The following is a 5,475-nucleotide window of genomic DNA, read 5'->3' as shown; positions in this document are numbered from 1 at the left end:
TTTTTCAGTCGTGTCCATAATGAGCTGCCAGAGAAATTGTTGGAGACTGGTACAACTGTAACATTTAATGGCATCTGGATGGATATATGAGTAACAAGGTTCAGAGGGATGTAGGCCAAAAGTTGGCAAATGGGACCTACTAATTTAGGATAACTGTCCTCAATGGTCAAATTGGAAAGAAGGGCCACTTTCCGTGTTGTACTGTTCAAGGACTTGATGACTCTAGAACAACCGCAAAAACTTTGCAAATAATTCCGTCAAGACAATTTCAAGTTCCAAATCATCGGTCAATCATCCTCTCTTGTGCTCACAAGTTCATTACTTGATGTCAGAACTTACGGATTAGTTGGTTCTGCATTCTTTCTAATTCCGACTTTTTTTTACGAATGTAGCTAGTGTTTATGGACTTAGCATCAACATTTCTAATACCATATTTTGATGAATATTAAAACACAACTTTGGTACCAGATGATGAGCAATTGAGTCAACATCGATTGGACACAGTGAGACAATGATCCTCTCTTCATGTGGTGTACATCCGTGACTCTAAAATTCGATGAAGAATCATTCCCACAACTTCAGCTTTGTCAGGATCTAGTTTGCGGTGAAAGCCTGACAATCTACTAAGGGAACGTTCGTCTGGGTCTCTGCAAAGGATTTGGCGAAATCTTTGGGTCTTGACAATTTGTTCTTCAAACAAAGTCCATATTTCATGAATTAAGTTATTTTACTATGAAAATTGGCCACTTTCCTGCAGCTGTGATGGCCGAGAGGTTAAGACGTTGGATTTGAAATCCAATGGAGTCTCCCTGCGCAGGTTCGAATCTTGCTCACAGCGTTGAATCTTTTAAAAGTCATTAATTCCTTTGCAGAATTTGGATTTCGTGGAGCTTGAGCTTTGCATTCAATCGAAAGTCAATTTTCAACTGTGAAGAATCCGAAGTAATTTCAAGACGTCTAATTGAATAAATTATATGTCGCGACACAAAATGCCACCAACTTCCAACACGAATCAGTTTCAAAACATTTGTCGGACTATCGTGAAACTTGGATGTTCCGGGGGGGGGGGGGGGGGTGTGGGGGTGGAATTAAGCAAAACAATAAGCAATGCAATACATTTACCTGCAGGTGATGACTTTTTTTTAGGATCAGTTGAAAGTCAAGCTGAGAAAGTGCAACCTAATTTACAACTGACTCTCAAGGCCAATAATCTATTATATCAGCAGTCAATGAATGAGAAAAAGCAACTCCATGTGTGGAAAGGAACTCGACTGATCCAGGTTCCTGGCTTGAGGTGTGATAAGGCAAGGCGATATCAGTGGAGTAGAATTTACTGGAAATATTTGAAATGGAATGTTACCAGTCTTCTGCTGTCCACATTCGTAAGAAACTGTGCATTAAGAACTGAATTTGAAAATTAACGATGAAAATCACACTTAGCCCTCTGCTTGTGGTGTGGCATTGTTCAGAACAATAGGTTGTTGTTGAGGCTAAAATTGACCAAAATAATCGATGGGGATCTTATCCACGGCCTTCGTTGGAGCGGTTGGTGTGAAGAGCTCAGCATGAAGAACCAAATGCCAATTCTTCATCTTGGCTATCTGAATTGCTTAGTTAAACATACTCCCAGTTTAATGTAAAAACATTTGCTCTCAGAGCTAGATGTTTTCATGTCAGCATGTTCCGATCTGAGAAGTAACTCCATGGCGTAGATGTGACTTAAATTTTGACTCTAACGTCACAGATGTTGACACATTTCTGCACCAAAACAGCACAACCATTGGTCTCAAATCAAACTGAACAAAGGACTAGTTCACTTAGACACTTCCTTTCTGCAGACTCTGCCAATGGACCATTCAGGCCCGATGTAGGAATAGGGCGTGGTGACATCTGTTCGCAAGTGGATCACTTCATTCTTGCTCACGATCCATAAACCGTAATTAATTTTGAACTTCTTAGCCATCAGCATGATAAGTGGTATATAATGCACAGGTTTGCTTCTCGAAAGAAAGAGCGAAATCTTATTCAATGGAGACGCAAATTCAAGTTGTCCCTGGTCGACCAGAAGACAGATATCGCGAAACAAAGTGAATACAGAAAACAATCAATGTTTTCTGGGAGTCAAAAAGATGTACTGGGAGAACGGAAACATATATTTGGAACTAAAGTCACATACCACTTCCAGATTAAATGTTCTTGAACCGTATCTTAATTTGTCCTTCATGTCCACCATTGCTGCAAACATTATCTTAACAACTCAGTACTTTGTGTTCTTTGATATTATCTCCTCATGTTTCTCTTGATTTTGAAACTAAAACCGAGCAATAGCAATGCACCCTATTTCACTTTCAAAGATCAGAAGAAGACCAATTTATAAGAGAACAGAAATAAAGCTACGTCTGTCTTCCGACAGAAAACACAGTTACGATTTCGACTACAAAAAGTCTTCTTCAGAAGTCTGCGCAATGAACTCGAAATAGTAGACCGAAAATCAAAAAAAAGAAGCCATAATGCACCACCCGCAAGCGCATCAAGTCCTACACGAATATGCTGTATTACTACTCTCAACATCAGTGGAGAACGGAACAAAGCTCATTCTGCAGTTGTCAACCTGTTATGACGTAGTTTGTAAAGTCAGAAATATGATTAGGTAAAAAGCGGGATGAAAGATGGATATCAAAAGTCTGAAAAAAGCAAGTGCGTGCTTTGCTTTGAAGAAGGTTGGCAGTGATAAAAATGGAAATTAACTACAGTGAGGGGGGCTTAATTAATACTCAGAATCGTTGCAACACACAGGGATGCAATTCTTTTTGCTGGGTTTCTGTTCTGCCATTTTATAATCACGACTGCTGACGGGTTTGGTTTCCATTCCAGGCTTAGGTGACTGCCTGATGGAAGTTTGCACATTCTCCCAATTTCTGTGTGGTAGCTCTGGTTTGCTGCCACATTCTAAACATTGCAGGTTATTTGGATTCTCCATTGAACGCACACGGTTACAGAGACAGTGATGTGGAGAGTGTCTGGATAGGACGTACTTCAGAGGATTTTAGTGAACTTAAATAGACAGAGTGGGGATAGTCTGCTGTTTCCTGGGTAAGCTACATGGACAGAGAGGGGTCAGGGTATTCTTCCCTGAGGGAGAGACATTGACAGAGTTGGGTTAGTTGCTCTTATCTGTGTCAGTCACGCAGATACAGTAGGGTCAGTCTGCCCTTCCCTGGGCGAATTTCTTTCACAGAGTGGTGACAGTCTGCTCTTCCCTGCCTGAGTAAAACAGAAAATTATCTTCCCTCGATAATTTATGTTGACAGTCTGGCTTCCGTCTGCTCTTCTCTGGCGAGTTACATTGGTTGAGTGGGGTTAGTGTTCATTCATTGGGTGCGTGCCATAGACAGAATGGGATCAGTCTGCTCTTCCATGAGTGAATGACATTCATAGACTGGGGTCAGACTGCTCTTCAGTGAATGACTTATATTGACCGTGTGGGATCAGTCTGATGAGTTACACTGAGAGTGTGGGGTCAGTCTGCCTTTCCCTCGGTGAGTAACAGTGACGGAGTGGCGTCAGTTTGCTATTCCCTCAGTGCGTTACATTGACAGAGTGGCATCAGTCTACTCTTTCCTGTGCGAGTTACATTGTCAGAGTGGCATCAGTCTGCTTTTCACGGAGTGAGTTATTTGGACAGTGTGGGATCAGTCTGCTCTTTTCTGGGTGAGTTGCATTGACAGAGTGGCGTCAGTCTGCAATTTCCTAGTTGTGTTAAAGTGATCGCGTGAGGTCAGAGTGCTCTTCCCTGGTTGAGTCACATTGACAGATTGGGCTTCATCTGGTCTACCCTGGGAGAGTCATATTAACAGAATGGGGTCAGTCTGCTCCTTTCTTTGTGAGTAATATCACAGTGTGACTCAGTCTGTTCTTCCCTGGGTGAGCTACGTTAAGAGAGTGGTGTCAGTCTGCTCCTCCACGGGCGTATTACTTTCTCAGAATCGTGAGAGTCTGCTCTTCTCTGTTTGAGTTTAACAGCAAGTATGGTTTCATTACTGTCTTAATTGGATGATTCAAATAGACAGAATGGAATACGTCTTCTCTTCTCTGAGTGAGTTACTTTGACAGAGTGGGGTCAGGCTCGTCTCCCTGCTTGTGTTTCATTGACAGAATCAGATCAGCCTGCTCTTTCCTGGATGAGTGAGAGAGACAGAATGGGTCCAGCCTGCTCTTCACTGAGTGGTGTCAGTCTGCCATTTGCTGGGTGAGTTACATATAAAATGTTGGGTCAGTCTGCTCTTCCCTGGATGAGTAACATTGACAGAGTGGCGTCAGTTTGCACTTCCCTGGGTGAGTTACATTAACAGAGTGCGGTCAGGCCATAATTTCCTCGTTGAGTTACATTGATCGTGTGATGTCAGACTTCTGTCCCCTGGTTGAGTTACATTGACAGAGTGGGGTCCATCTGCTCTTCCCTGGGTGAGTTACCTTAGCAGTTTGGGGTCGGTCTGCTCTCCGCAATCCAGGAAGTCCATCTCTAGCGGTTTCTTGTCAGTACCTCCAAACTAAGGATTTGAGGAGTTAACAAAAGTAACTCGTCCCCTACATCTTTGGGATAATTAGGGATGGGCAGTGAATCTTACCTCATTGAAAGACAACTGTGTCCCAGAAATGCATTTCTAATAATTGCATGTTCTAATTCGACACTGCAAGCTGTCGGGAATAACTTGAGGAGGGGTGCAGGGTAGAATAATTAAAGTCAAATGCACTGATGCCTCGGAGACATAACACAAGATGTGAGTGTGGAGCTGATGGTGCAAGGCTCAGTGTCAGTGCTATTGGTTCAGCATTTATTGCTCACTGTTCGTAATGGCTCTCACACCACTGCTGTCAATTCACAACAATGAGCCTGATCATCTTGGTTTGAAAATCCCTGCGTGTGTATTAACGTGGTTAATGGGACACGAGAGGAGATGAGCACATCCTCTTTATTCTGTCAGTTTAAACAGACGAAAATATCTGTTAGATGCCAATGCAAGAGGATTCTGTCTTTTTCTGTGCCTTTTTAGTGGGGCATGCTCAGCATTGAAATGTCTGTTTTTGCACAAGCAGAGTTTGATTGCCATTCGAACTGAGCAACATTAATACATAAAACGCGTTTTCGAATTCCTGTGATCAAGTGGTTCAGGCATTGCACATATGGACGAGAAATCTGGCTTTTAACGTGGCGCCATGGCTAAGCTGGTGAAAGCAGCTCCCATCACACTGGTGCCTGCTCATTGTATTGCAAGCTCGTTATTTCTCTCAAGTATTGTGTTGCTGATCGAGAAACTGTGTGTCCTGTTTGAATTGCTGTACATTCTGATTTCGCGTTCCGGCTTCATTTTCCTGGTTTAAATCCAGTAGTGTAGGTTGCTCTTTTTAACTACTATTTTAACATGGAGATTCTTCCCGCCGGTCCACATGCACTTCTGCTTCTCATCCTCTTAT

At 42.6% G+C, this 5,475-nt stretch overlaps 1 non-coding gene across 1 annotated transcript; it reads left to right on the top strand.

The window, feature by feature from the left end:
* The first annotated feature begins 756 nt into the window (after nt 1-756).
* Nucleotides 757-838, top strand: trnas-uga (transfer RNA serine (anticodon UGA)). Its single transcript has one exon. It is a non-coding gene; the product is annotated as a tRNA-Ser (tRNA).
* Nucleotides 839-5,475: the final 4,637 nt, after the last annotated feature.

This window comes from Chiloscyllium punctatum, chromosome 50 (assembly GCF_047496795.1).
Source record: "Chiloscyllium punctatum isolate Juve2018m chromosome 50, sChiPun1.3, whole genome shotgun sequence".
NCBI lineage: Eukaryota > Metazoa > Chordata > Chondrichthyes > Orectolobiformes > Hemiscylliidae > Chiloscyllium > Chiloscyllium punctatum.
This window is presented reverse-complemented; position numbering and strand designations above follow the sequence as displayed.